The sequence below is a fragment of the Crocodylus siamensis genome, chromosome 2 (assembly GCF_052110815.1).
Source record: "Crocodylus siamensis isolate JL-2025a chromosome 2, ASM5211081v1, whole genome shotgun sequence".
Lineage (NCBI taxonomy): Eukaryota > Metazoa > Chordata > Crocodylia > Crocodylidae > Crocodylus > Crocodylus siamensis.
Window position 1 is genome coordinate 224526491 of NC_143396.1, and position 15167 is coordinate 224541657.

Sequence of the window (15167 nt, forward strand, 5' to 3'; positions counted from 1 at the left end):
AGAGAGCATTGCTGCGTGGGCTGACAAGCAGTGGGAACCACCTGATTTATACAGATTGGGTGATCCACTGGGTCAAAGCACAGAGGGGAAAAGCTTAGGTCTTTTATGAACTATGACTGGGTTTTCTAGAGAAACAAGCCCTGCATTTAAAAAAAGAAAGAAAGAAATTAAAGTATGTCCCTGCTCCTGTTTAATTTCTGTTAAAGTGTGCAGCAATTTTTTTTTATTATTGTAAACAAAGAAAAAAAGCCTTTTAGCCCTTTGAAGTGGATTTATGGGCAGAAAAGCAAAGCGTTCAAGTGATGTTTTCTTGCTCAGCAAGCAAGTGCTTAAGACTCCTATCTGCTGACTTTAGTGACTGGAGGATGGTTTTACTATATTGTAACCTTGTCAGTGATGCAGTGTTCACTCCAGCTCAGGGAAAAGCAAGAGAGACCTGTATCTTTTCTCCTGCAGCAAAAAAAAGTGATCATTAAATAAGTTGCATTTAGAAGCCCAAATGTTGCCCTCAGCTACACCAGGACAAGCTGCTTGCTCTGGAAGCCACTGAGGGACAGGGAGACCCCCACAGCCCCGTTTAGTTAGTCCCATGGAATCCAATGTCTTGAAAACTCCAGTTGGACTGGTGTTTAGTAAACCAGGATCTAGCAGTTGCAGTTCATGCTTCTACAGTTCCTGGCACTTTAAAAGATCCCATGTCACCTTGCACTCTCACGAGGTGGAGGCAGTCCTGCACATAGCATTGCAGATAGGTCTCCTGTGGGACAGAACGTAGCCCGAACGTAACCACAGCAAAAGACGCCAGTCAGTAGAAGTAGCTGGAGACACAGCCAAAAACAAGGACAGCTGCACTGGAAGAGATGGGGTAAAGAGATCCAGCCTTTCCTTCCCCGGTACTCTTCTGGACTCTCCAGAAGTTTCTCCACCTGATCATCTTTTGGGGAATATTGCAAACAGAAGCCAGCCAGAGCCACCCCCATATTGCCTGGGACACTATTCCCTGAGGCACCATAATCATAGAAAATGAGGTTGGAAGGGACCTCAGGAGGTCATCTAGCCCAACCCCCTGCCATAGCCAACTATTGTCATCCCAGCCAAGGCTTTATCTAGTTGGGTCTTTATCTAGTTGAGGCCCAAACTCAGAAGCCAAAACCTCTTACTGCCAATGCAGCAACTATAATTAAATTTCAACCATCTCTAGGAGCTATTCAGCAAGGCAGAGCAATGCTTCAGAACAGGCTTAGGGAAGAAATTGAATAATTCTGCCCCCAGAAAAGCAGAAAGTTATTCTGTGAGGCTGAATTTGGCTGTGATCCTATGATTTAAAATGTGGCACAGGATCTTCTTGGGCTACAAGTAGCCAGGACATTTGTTTCATGTGCCTCACCTGAAAGATAGCCTGTCTACAATCACAGAGTCCTGCACAGGCACCCTGCTGCAGCATAGTTTAGCATTGATGTAGAGGGAAGAACTCAGTACTGAACTAACCACTAACAGCATTTCCTGTAGCACCTAGGTTTCTATGGAGATTACTCAGCCAAAAAGGGAACACATCTAAGCCTGCTTTGCTAAGGAGATCTGGCAATATTACAGTTCATATCAGGCAAATCTCTTGTTTTGATAAAGGCTTCCCTGAGTTTTTAACCTCTGACTTTGGCACCTACCATCCCCACCAAGAAAAGAAGTCAAGTACTAGTAATAATTTGGCTATGAGAGGCTGTGGAGAATAAAGTAAGAGTTTCAGTTGTTCTCAGACACCAATGGAAAGGCTGCGACAGGTAATAGTAGTGGTGGTGTGGAGGGGGGTCTGGAAAGCTGAATAGGAGGAGAAGGGAGTAGGATGCTCTTGCCAACATTTGTGATATCATTGTGAATCTTGTAGTGTTCTCCAAAAACTCCTTGCTCCTCAGTAAATTGGGTGAGGGTATTTTTATTTTATTTAACAAAACCATTTCTTGTCTTCATGAATGAAGAAAGGCTCTAAAACATGGCTGGACACCTAGACACCAAGGCAAATAAAAAGCAACAGAAAGATTTTACATCTAGATCTAGATAGATCTATATATATAATTTTAAAATCTCATGATTTCTTGGGCCCTGACTCAACTTGCAAAACCTTAAGGCTGCGACCACTGCTCATGTTGTTATGAGACCAGGAGCCAAAGCGCAGAGCCTGGAGGGCTGTTTCTGGCTGCGGCACTGCACCACTTCTGTGTTATACTGGCTTTGCCATGAGTTGAATAGACTCTCTGACAGTTATGCCTGCTTACTGTGTTGCTCATTGCTGTTGAAATGGGGTGAATTCTGGTAGCCAGCCAGCTGGTAGGTCCTTGCTCCCTCTTTACAGGAGCAAAACATTAGAGCTGTGCAAAGCTTCGGTCCCTGATTTGATTCAGTGGAGATTAGGCCTGATTCAGTCACCAAATCTCCGAATCTGAATTGAATCAGAGGACACTTTAATCTCGCCGAATCAAATCGGAACCATCCAAATCAATTCAGAGAGATTTGGAAAGATTCGGACACAGACACAGCTTTAAATTATTTTTTTATGTACTTCTAGGTAGCAGGGATTCATGAATGCTGTGATGCTGGAGCGCATGGATTGTCCCACAGAAGCACGGGGGGGTCCCCAGCACGCTCGGCAGCTGACCTGGAAGTGGACCAGAAGCACTTCCAGTCCACTTCCAGGTCTCTTGGGAAGCAGGCGGGGGGGCTCCCCCATGCCTCCCCGGCTGGGTGACTGATGCCTCCTGCATCTGGGGGGGCACCTGGGGTCCCCCCACGGCTGACTGCTGAGCTGGGGAGGCACAGGGGGAGGGAAGAGTGGGGGCCAGCACACTCCCCAGCAGACCCAGAAGTGGACTGGAACTACCAGTTCACTTCCAGGTTCGCCGCCAAGCCAAGCACATGGAGGCCCCCTCCCCTTCCCCCCCCTCGCACTCCTGTGGGATGCTTCATGTACCCCAGCATTGCAGCATTCACGAGCTGTGCCTACTACCTCAAGGTATGTAGAAAATTTTTTTAAAGCTGTGTCCATGTCCGAATCGCTGATTCTCCAAATCAGCATCTAATCTTCAGGTTCGGATTTGGCCGAATCGAATCAGGGACAGTGATCCAAATCAATGAATCAAATCACTGTCCCTGATTCAAGTCGAATCTGAATCGAATACAGCCCGTTTCACACACCCCTACAAAACACGCACCAACAACTGGACTGGCCTGTCTTCTGCTCTCCATGCTACTGTGGGAGAGGGCAAGCGCAAGTAGGGGTGGGTGAAAATAAGGAGATAGAAAGGGATTAATGCTGGAAATCAGAAAGGAGTTGGAGACCAAGAGAAATATAAAAAGTAAACTGAGGGACAGAAACTGGCAGATTTCAGTAACAAACAAAACTTGGGGCAACTCCAGGAGACAGGTGGGGCCACTACAGTGAGAATCTTCCTCTGCAGAAGAGAGAAGGGAAAATCCACCAGCAGTGAGAAAGGGAAGAAGTCTGATAACATCCTCACCCTGCTAAGGAAGAAGGGAAGGCACCTCATGAAGATTGACTGGATTTTCACATGTTGAGATTATTCTAAAAAATTCCCCGAGGGAGCTGGAATTGCCCATCGTTGTCTGAAGGTGATGTTTTGGAAATGAATGAGGGAAGTGCTATTAAGGGATGGACAAAATATCATCTTCCTATTTGTACAAAAAGTTTCTAGCTATACTTTGGAAACAAATGGGCTGCAGGCGAAACAGGTGGTATTTAAAACTTGGCTTAGAAATATTTTATACCAAGGACTGGTATCTCCTCTTGGCTGCAAGGGAAAGATATTATCTTAAAATAAAGTTATAAGTGATTGGCAAAATCACTTCTCAGCACACTTTGTGGGTGTCGGCTAAGAGATGTTTTAAGTCCTTTTGGTATCACGGAGCACTCTCTCCTTATTTCAATAGGCATAGGGGCTCTTGCTCTCAGGAACATTTGCCTGAGGGAAACTACAAATAACTAATTGACACATGAGCATCAATCTTATCCCAAAATCAATCAAATGTCAAAGGCAGGTCAAAACTGTGGGTGTTATTAAAATCAGGAACATCATGATTTCAGCATGTCCTAGGAATTTTTGCTGTGTTGTCCCACATTCTACAAATGCTAAGCTTTAATTCACTTGTGGGTTTTTTTAATGTATGTTGTACTAATATCAATATAATTATAGAGAAAAAAACAACAAAACTACGGACAAGCAACAAACATATTGCAAAACAGTCTGGACTACTTAGACTGCCTCCTCCCCACAATTCAGCTGGTGTATTATACTTCTTGTACATCTCTTACTTCCTTTAGATAAAGACATTCTTCCCATATCACATGAAATTCTTCAGCTTTATCATGAACCTTACAGATAGATTAGAGGCTCATATGAAGCAATCCCTGCTATGTCAACATTACAGTCTTCAAGAAGCAGAACACTAGAGCTTTCCCCCTTTATGAGGATCAGTCTGCTTGCCTATACAAAGAGAACTGCAATCGCTTGTTAAAAGGCTTCTTAGTTTTGAGCTGAAAATGTAGCTCTAGCAAGTATTATTCAAACTCGTCATGGTAACTTATTATTGGTTCTAGAATAGTTTTTGTGTGTGACCCCAAATGAATGAACTTAGAAAAAAAGTCCTGATCACAACATCCAACCAATTCAGTGCTGCCCTGGTTTCAATCCAGCCTTGCAAAATGTGTTGCTGAAAGAACAGAAGCTAAAGGTAGGAGTTCATATTTACCCACACCTATTCAGCGAACTCTGCTGAACTCCAGTGGATCTATTTAAATATGATGTGGTTCTGATTTCTGTTACTAATTGACTGGAGATGTCTGTCTGTATAACGGTATTTTTATAGTTCATCAAAGAGCACCTAAATCGCAGCATAAATGTTCTTTTTACTATATTAGAGTAACAATTTACAGTAACTAAGCCCAAATGTTTAAAATGAACCAAGGCAACTAAATGTTGCTCCTTCCCCTTGATGCAAATATAAAAATCGTGCAATTAAATCATCCAAAGTCAAGAAATAAGTGTCCAACAACAACAGTGAGAGAGCCAGGCTGGTCACAGGCCAGACTTCCTGTTCAGATTCTGCTTCCCTGGTTAAATATGTTGCTTATATATTGCTGTTTTGTAATAAAATGAATACTGTAAAATACATAGGCTGTGAAGCATGGCTGAATTCAAGCTTCTGGTAACTGTGCATTGTTAAAAGTTCCTCCCTCCTATCCTTGCTTAGAGGTCAGAAAATAAATCCTCTGTCCACCAACAGAAAAATACCTGCCTTGAAATCAAGAGGGAAAAGGGTTCTCATGTTTGGTTGCTTATTTAGCATTTTGTTTCCAACAATCAAGGATCTACTGCAGATTAGCCTAGTCTCCTTCTGCCAAATGTGCATCACATTCTCTTTATCTGGTATTACTATATTCAAATTGGTGCAGAGGTTGCTGAGGTTATATTCAGCAGAGAAAACATGTCAGTTGTCCATGAGTTTTCTCCATATTTTCTGGACCATCTTCTCATTGGCAGAAGTTGGGCCATGACAATTTTTTGTGTTGTGATACCACAGAGAAGGCTGGGCTGATGGATGGTTATTGTTCACATACCGTGTGGATGAATCCTCCATTAGAGCAGAAGGGACTAATGACCACTTGGGGTTTTCATGTATCTCTACTGTATGTGGTAGCTCACCAGCTAAGCCTGGGAATAGGCCCTTTCAGACCCAGACAAGTTATTCAGGGGGAGGAGGAAGAAAGGGAAGGCAGGGGTGGAATGGTGTTAAAAAAAAAAAAAAAAAGGCTTGGTTATATTTTGTCCTTTGATTAGCACTGTGTCTTACCAAAGAGCCCTTGTCTCTGCATCCCACTCCGAACTATTCTTCAAAGAGTGCTAAAAAATCAGTGTCAACACCCATAAAACAGGAGCCTATTATATGAGCAGAGTGAAATCTCCAGCATTACACTTATCCCTTATGCATGGTCTCCTTGTGCAAGTCAAGAAGATGCACACATGGTCCTTCTAAACCATGTGTGAACATTTGACCCTCCCCTCCCCCCAAAAAGAAAGCAAATAAAGCTCTGGTTCAGCTTGAGGCATCACTTACCTTTTTCACAGCCCCTTCCAGTCTTCCTTGAACTTCCCAGAAACTAGTTAACTATGATAGCTATCTCAGCATATTAAATCAGAATAGAGTCTAATACTGGAGCGGCTGCATCTTGCATATCTCAGTTTATGGTGCCTTTCATCCCAAAGACACTCACAAACTATGCAAATGTTTGCATTTCTAAAAGGCTGAAACCCTGCAATTTGTCATTATTACAGCCAAGAAAATGACAGCTCTCTCCACTTCCACAGCATAGAAGTGCAAGACTTCGCTTTAATGCGAACAGTTGGATTTGGAGCTCCTATATCTGCTTCTATCTTGAGTCATCTGTAAGTCATGGTGGCTGACTGATAGTGATGTTCACACAACTTTCAGTCTATGCTATGTCCCAGATTCTCAAAGATATTTAGATGCCTTCATACCTTGGAGGAGGTTGTTCTGTGTCCATAATCATGCTTATTATATTCCGGGAGACCATAGCATGTTGACCCAATGACTGAACAGTAAGACTCTCCAAAATGTTCTGGAACCAAACTAGTTCCAAAAACGTCAGCATGTGGGCCATAGAAACTGGCCCACCAACCTGACAACAGGAAGCAAACTTGTGGATGTCAGTAGAGAGACAACAATCAGATTCATATTATAGGGCAGGGGAGTCTCTCCTTCAGGAAAGGGTTGAGGATTTTGACCCTTTTGATCCCCAAGAGTTATGTACATAAGCAATTGCTGTCTCCCGAGTCTGGGGGGGAACCAGTGGGGCATGACTGGGGTGTGTTGGGTGTCCCGCATTGCCCAGGTGCCGAGCGCACTGATGGCACGGCAGCAGCAGAAGTGCCAGCACTTCTCTCGGTGGAGCCAAATTCAAGGGGGGCATGAGTGCTCATCTCCTATAGGTATGTAAAATGGAAGAGGCCTCTGTTGTTCTAATGCATTGTCCCTAAATACCACAGCAAGCTGTAGCAGTACAGGCCATTACTGTGGTGGCTGAACACAGCTCATCATGGTCCATTTTAGCCCACCTAGCTCAAATTTGTGAAATCAAGAAGACCTCAGCTAGTATAATGTACAGAGGGGAAGGGAGCAAAGGCCAGTCATTGGATGGAGAAAAAGCCTAATTAGAGAGGTCAACTATGAGGCCTCAGAAGAGATAACACAGATGGAAGCCAGGGACTGGAGGAAGAAAGGTTATTTTTAATTAAAACACAACACAGAAAGACCCACAATATTGTTCTTGAGTGAAAACTATTTAAAGTAATAAACCATCACTATGGAAACAGGGAACTTTGCCAGAGAGAGAGGCAGGAAACTAAGTTTAGCGAGAAGTACCTGAGGAATTCTCCATATGATAATATTACTAACAGCTCATATTGCTGTAGTACCTTTCAGACAAGAGGTGCCCAAACCTCTTTCTGTGCTCCATTTTGCTGGGAGTCAGTTGACCTAGCACTGACATGCAGCCGCTTCTGCTAAAACGTAGCAGCTGATTGAGACTGTGCCCCAACACAGCACAAGCTGGGAGTGGGAAGTGAAAAAGAATACAGCATGCAACTGAAACTGCAAGGAGAATTTAAGGAGGTGAAATGAGCCAACCTGGAATTAGGGTAAAATGAATCCAAAGGGTTTGGAGCCCAACTACGTGTTATGTCAGCTCCCAATCCTCTTCTAGATTTACTTCCAGGGACTGTTCTTTATGTTGAAATCCCTTAAGAGGCAAGGACTTAGCTATCTCAAAAACAACCAGTCTTTACCTTCATCTAGGCGACCTATGGCTATGCTCAGCTTCAGTGGAAATCATCTTTACCTGCTTATTCAAATTGGTTTATTTCAAAATAATTGACCTGTATGCATATAACAGCTTATTCAATTATCAGCATTTTTCACGAGTTTCAGCAATTGTGTCAACCATGGATATTCCTACCTTGCTACCAAAGAGGAGAAAGGCCAACTTGGGAGCTAGTCCATTCATTAATAAATGTTTGTCCTTTTGTGATAGTGTTGGAATGATGTTATAGCTGTGATGGTCCAGGAAATATGCAAGAAGCAAGGATTTTTGTGAGTTATACCTTTTATTGGACCAACTTCCTTAGGTCTACATAGTGCCCCAAAACTTGTCTAAATCTCTCCCAACTATGCAGCTGGTCCAGTAAAAGATATCACCCCCAAAGCGCCTGCCTATCCTTTTGTGAGCAATTTTCATATTCGGTATTCCATGGCTGGCTCCAGACTTGGACAGTTTACATCTTCTCCACAGCACTTGCAGCCAAAGGGTACATATACACAGCTGCTTCATCTCTTTTTTTGTTGAACATTTCTCTGATGTAATTCCAGCCATGATCCAACATCCAGACAAAACCAAAATTGAAGGAAGGGTAGAAAATACAGAGGAGATGAACCCAAGGGCAAAGTGACTTGGAAAAATTAGAGCAGTGGGGCTCCAGGCAATGAGATGAGATCAGACACCAGGAAAGGTGAAGGAAGCAGAGATGAGCAGAGCAAATACAAAAGGAGAGGAGGGACCAAACAGCTGCAGCCTTCAAATTAAAGGGAATTTATTTTTATCTCATCTTCATGAGGCTGTCCCAGTATTTCCTTCCATAAAAAACAAACTCTGTTGCTAGCGCAAGGATGGGAAAGAGCTGGCAGCATTGGAAATAAGCTGGGGTTCAGGAGAGAATCTCTGTTTTAAATAGCAATCAACATTATGAAAGAGGTGTAGCACAGAAATGCAGTATAATTAGTTAATGCTTATAGAACATTCAAATTCTCAGCTGGAAAAAAAGCTAAGTATGGTACTATCGTCTCCTGGGCATACTTAAAAGTCAACACTTTCAAATCCAAGGGCCTGAAGTTCAGTAACTGACATCAGTATCAAAGTAATCAAAGCATCAAGGCTGGGTCATCAGAGGCAATGAATACTCCAGGGTCCAAATGAAGCTGGTGGAAATTGTGGGAGCTTGCTGCCTCTGAAAAGCAGGCCAATTGTTTATTTATGGATGTAGGTGCTTAACTTTAGCCACTCACATCTGAAACCTATGCCCTCTGAGAAAGGCCAACTATCACAAAAGCTCTCTGGAGTCCACTCCCCATTGCAAAGCCTGTTGTTCATTCCAGCAATTGAACCGAAATGATCAAACTACAGTCCGTAAAGGTATCTAACCAGACAGAGGCTAATTTTAGCTCTTTCCAGAGGTTCAATAGGTCATTGCTTCATCCTGGGAGTTATTCCAAATTTTAGGGCAATGAGGAAATTATTTACATTGGCCACTAGTAAGAGACCCTGGAAAAAAAGGAAATTACAGGACTTCTGTTCTTTAACACTGAAAAGAAACCAAACTTGTCTAGACCATTGCAAGCACGTGGCTGTCTTCCAGGCTTCTCCCATCTGAAGCAATAAGTAGGCTGGAAGTTCTCCAAAGTGGGGTTTTCAGCACCCATAAAGATGCTTTTTGCCCCTGCACACTGGTTGGTATTAACCAGAAAATCTGACCTGAAAAGAATAGAAAAAGATTTTAGGGCAAGGAAAAGTTCACAAAGTATCTCAGTATTTTCCTCACTTCCTTTCTAGTGGTATAGACTTAGAAATCTCTTGGATACTTCTTCATTAGTTAAGCTCCTACAGGGTAATGAATGCTTCTTTAGCTTCTTCTTTTTGAATGGTATCTCCTAGGGAAATGGCAGCTGGACCACCAGTGAGGTTCCAATAGGAGGGACAGGCCAAATGCCTACACTCCTCCAGCTTTGGAGCAAATCCATCCTGAGGAGCTTAAGTCTGTGCACTGGGATAATTAATGAGAGACTGGGGTTGTGGTGGGTGAAGAGCTTCTGTAATGGATTTAAAAGTCATTCCAATGAAAGGTGCCAGAGGAGCAGTCCTGGATATTGGAGTCTTCTGTTTATCCACAAACCAGATGCAACACAGTAGTAAGCCAGACTTCCCCCAGACTATCACACCAACATACCACAATGCCGACCAACAGCAGTCACTGGTAGGCATAGAAACAGTCATTGTGGCTTATTCAATCCTTGCCTCTTTGCTTTGACTGCCAACAAAGGGGATAATTAAAGTTAAGAAGAGCTCAAGAATTGATGAGAGCTGAGTTCTATCTAATCCACAACCCTGTCTCCAATACAGGCCAGCGGCAATGCTTTAGAACAATCTGTAAGAACCCCACAGGAACCAGATGTGAGATAAGTTATTCTCCCCTGTCTTGCAAGTACACATTAGGTCTCATTTTTTAAGAGACGGGGGTACATCTACACATGCATTTGATCTGGGATCAGTTTAATCATGAGTAAACTACTTACAAGTAAACGCTCCCAGGCTGGTGTCTACACATACAGGGAAGTAGGAACAGATTTGCTGCTAATGAGCACCTGCACACACCATGGGTTTTAATCCTCATTCAATTAAATAGGTTTATAAAATTTAAATTAATTTATTTTGGAGCATCACATCTTTGTTTGCCAGGTTTTTGAACGAATTAAGCCTTGGAGCATCACATATGTGTCTGAATACACAAGATCTTTAAATGAATTAAGCCCGGTCCCCAGCCAGACCACAGGAGAGCAGGATGGTCCAGCACTGCCCCCTGGCCCAGGGCCCCTCATCCACCCCATGCCCATGCCCTGCTACACAGCTGTGGAAGACAACCATGGAAGAAAAAACTGCACAAGACAAAAAAAAACAGAAGAAATTCAAAAGTGAAAGCAATCTGAAGGGGTGAAGTACAAAAAAGTCGCATTACCAACTGGTGGACAAAGAGGTTCATTACATAGCTTTGAATGCCTTTATGTTTGCATACAACAAATCCATGGACATGACGCTTTAATTCCCAGTGAGCCAAACTAAATGTTGTCCAAGGAGTTTTAATTTAATGCACCAGAAAGACTTTTAAAGTGTTGGGAAATCCTGCTTGTGCAAACAGACACGCAGTTGCAGAGCATGAAAGGGCAAAAATTGTGGTGTGTACATGTGCCCACAGGCAGCAAACTTCTCCCACTTCCTGGGACCCCGCAGTGGGCCGCTGCCACCACCAGAGAGAGCTGTAGGCTCCCCCTGGGTGCTAGCCTAGGGGCTATCAAGGAGTACCAAGCCAGGAAACAGCTGTCTCCTGGCTGGGGCTAGGACATTACACCCTGCCCCTGGAGGCTGCCTGCTGCCAGGGCTGGGACATTGTACCCCTACCCCGGCATCAGGGAACTCCTGGCCCTGGCTCCCCGATTGGGGCAGGGGACTTGGAAAGAACTGCAGGGGAGGGGTTAGCTCACTGCTAGCTGCCCCACTTGTGGATCAGGGCAGGGGGCTAGGACCTGCCCCACCCCTGCAGCTCTTTCCAAGCCCCTTGCCTCAATCATCCAATCAGAACACAGGGCTGGGACCTGCCCTGACCAGGAAAGTTCCCCAGCTTGTTCTCTGCCCAGCTTTGTGCTCATGGAGCTGAGTGGGGAACAAATTCCAAAGCCTGTTCCCCAGCCAGCTCCATGCTCACGGACCTGGGAGAGAAAGAGGCTCCCCAACCCCCACCAGTAGGGAGCTCCCAGTGCCAACTCTGCACCATGGGGCCAGTGCCAGGAGACCCTTATCTCCCAGCACCAGATCTGCAACTGCAGGGCAGGCACTGAGAGATATTTATCTTCCAGCACCAGGTCCATGACTGTCACACTGGTGCTGGGAGACCTCTATCTCCCAGTGCCAGCAGTTGTGCAGCCCCCCACCCCTTCCATCACAGTCTTGGAGTGGGGGTGCTTGGAGCTGCTGGGGCAGAGAGACATAGTCCTCTCCCAGGCTCCAGTGGCAGACCACACCCTGGCAGCAGGCAGCTCCTGGGGGCAGGAAGAAATCTCCTGCCCTCTGGCAGATTGCTGACCAGGAGCAGATTTACTCAATCAGTCATTTACATAAGTGCTACTGCGTTGTTACTGAAAGTAATTTTGCTACTTGCATTTGAGGTAGCAAATTTACTCATGATTAACAAGGTTTACTGCCTAGTAAGCATGTGCACATGTAGACACATGTGCATACTTTGCAGTAAACTAAGCTACTGCACAGTTAAGCATCTTGTGCAGATGTTCCCAGGGACATCCCAGGTCTACCTTCTCCAAATCATTTCATATTTAAGTACTTTTATCACGTCCTCTCTTATTTCTTTGTGTACTGAGGTAAACCAGTTCTAGTCTTCTCTGTCTCCTCACCTGAAATTTCATTCAGTCCTCTTGTCATTCTTATCACCCCTCTCCAAACCCTTTCTAATTCTGCATGGATACACCAGAAACTGAGCTGAGGCATCAAAGTCATTCCACAGAAGCCACAAGTCAGTCAGTCAGTCAGCAGACGGTAATAAGTTCTGGTTGCTACTGTGGCTATCAAATAGCTGGAGGTTTTATTCAATTTCTTTTTTTTAGCAGTTCTAAAGTGAAACCATTAACTCTCCTCCCTAGTAGTCCTCACATCCCCCCAGGTTTTGCAGTCGTCATCCATTTTACACTTCAGTCTAGCTTTAGTTCAGAGCCCAGGGAGCCTTTTCCCAGTTAATACATGTTAAAATCAATTGAGTGTGAGGCTGTCCAGCTGCTGTGCTCAATGGGCTGCCAGACAGTAGGCTAGCAGTTAACTGTCCAGATTTTATAGTCACAGTGAAGCAATCCATATAAATACCTGCTAGCACCCTGTAGTTCATTATACTCAGGTTAAAACCCAGTTTATTAAAGGCAACTGGATTTTTTAACTGTTTTTTTTACTTGTTTATCAAATGCTCTCAGCCACAAAAGGTGGCAGTAATAAGCTGTGAAGAGCTGACTTAGGATGTGCTTACAGGACATAACATCAGTTAGCTAGCTTTTGGGTGTTATCAACTTGCCTGTGGACTGTGGCTGGGCAGGATGGGGTTACCCATCAGTTGCTTCCTTGGACTGGTTACACAGGGTATTTGTGTGCAATTGCTCCTCTTCCCAAAGAGTTCTCAAGCATGGATTCCTGCAAGGTGTCATTCTGTGACTGCCTCTGTTTTACACACGGTTGGGGTGGGTAGAGTATCAGTGAGGAGGGGCATCATTTTCAAGTTTGCTGATGACACTCAAATGTGTATCTCAGCCGAATCAGTGTTGCTACTTCTATGTGAGGTTATTGCAATGCCTAAAGTTGATGAACTGGGGCAGTTTGCTGGGAGTACATAACACCAGTGCTCTAGGCTTTGTGCTGGTGGCCCTTGTCTCTGGTTGAGACTTAAGGTGATGGGTAAATTCTGTAGACACTCAAGTTCCTTGTTTCCCTTGATACCATCTCAGTTTATTATGGAATTGAGTTTATCACAGTGTCACAAAGTATTTTAGACAGCCTCTGCTACCCAGCAAGGAACACCATCATGAAGCACACCTCACAACTCATTTCTTCACCAGAAAAGCCAACCTCTACAATAAAACCATGGTAGCTGCTGTAGGGCAGCCCTGAGCACATGCCCAGCACTGCTTTGAGACTGTTTGGGTGCCTACATTGCCTTCCTTCCAGGATCCAGTGCATGGGTAATGGAAGCAAGTGGGAGGGGCATGCTTCAAGGCAGCTCTCAGGGCTGCAGTCTGGAAGTGATGTACTGTAGACAACACAAAGGTGGCTCATAGAGGGTCAGTGAATATTGTTATCCCCATCCTGCAGATAGGGAAAGTAATTTATTGAGTTGCTAAAAAGATCACACAAGAAACTTGTGGCAGTGCTGGGTATAAAATTCATCTTCTTCTCAGACATGGTTGATACATTTTCTTTTAAACCTTTTCATAGATTTATTTCATAGATTTCATAGACATTAGGGGTGGAAGGGACCTCGGGAGATCATCGAGTCCAGCCCCCTGCCCAAAGGGCAGGAAGTCAGCTGGGGTCATAGGATCCCAGCAAGATAAGCATCCAATTTACTCTTGAAGGTGTTCAATGTAGGTGCTTGAACCACCTCCGCTGGCAGACTGTTCCAGACCTTGGGGGCTCGGACAGTAAAGAAATTCTTCCTTATGTCCAGCCTGAAACGGTCTTGCAGGAGTTTGTGACCGTTCGACCTCGTCATCCCTCGGGGCACTCTGGTGAACAGACGTTCCCCCAGATCCTGGTGGTCACCCCTGATAAACTTATCGGTGGCCATCAGATCACCCCTGAGCCTGCGCTTTTCCAGGCTAAAGAGTCCCATGTCTCTCAGCCTGTCATCGTAAGATGTGTTTTCCTGACCTCTGATCATGCGCGTGGCTCTCCTCTGGACTCTCTCAAGCTTCTCCACATGTTTTTTGAATTGTGGAGCCCAAAACTGGACGCAGTACTCCAGCTGCGGCCTCACCAAGGCCAAGTACAAGGGGAGAATGATGTCCCGGGATTTGCTCGAGAAGCATCTATGGATGCACGCCAGCATTTTGGTCGCTTTACTAGCCGCAGCATCGCATTGGAGGCTCATGTTCATCTTGTGGTCAGTGATGACCCCCAAGTCTCTTTCTTCTGTAGTGTTAACCAATGTAGCACTGCCAAGCCTATAAGGGTGCTGCAGGTTTTTCCTCCCAAGGTGGAGAACCTTGCATTTATCGGTGTTAAACACCATCAGGTTCTTGTCTGCCCATTTGCTGAGCTTGTCCAGGTCAGCCTGGATCACCCGCCTATCTTCTGGCGTGGATGCTTTGCCCCAAAGTTTGGTGTCATCGGCGAACTTGGCCAGTCCGCTCCTGACTCCAATGTCCACATCGTTAATGAAGATGTTGAACAGTATGGGTCCCAGGACAGAGCCTTGAGGGACCCCACTGGTCACAGGGCACCACGATGAGTGACTGCCACCCTCTGGGTCTGACCACGGAGCCAGTTCCCCAGCCAGCGGATCGTGGTGGAGCCAAGGCCACAACTGGCCAGTTTGGCCAAGAGGTGATCATGGGATACCAGATCAAAAGCTTTTTTGAAGTCAAGATATATGACATCAATCTCTTCTCCCTCTTCCAGGTATAGGTCACCTGGTCATAGAAGGAAATGAGATTGGTCAAACAAGACCTACCCGCAACAAACCCGTGCTGGCTGTCCCTTAGAATGT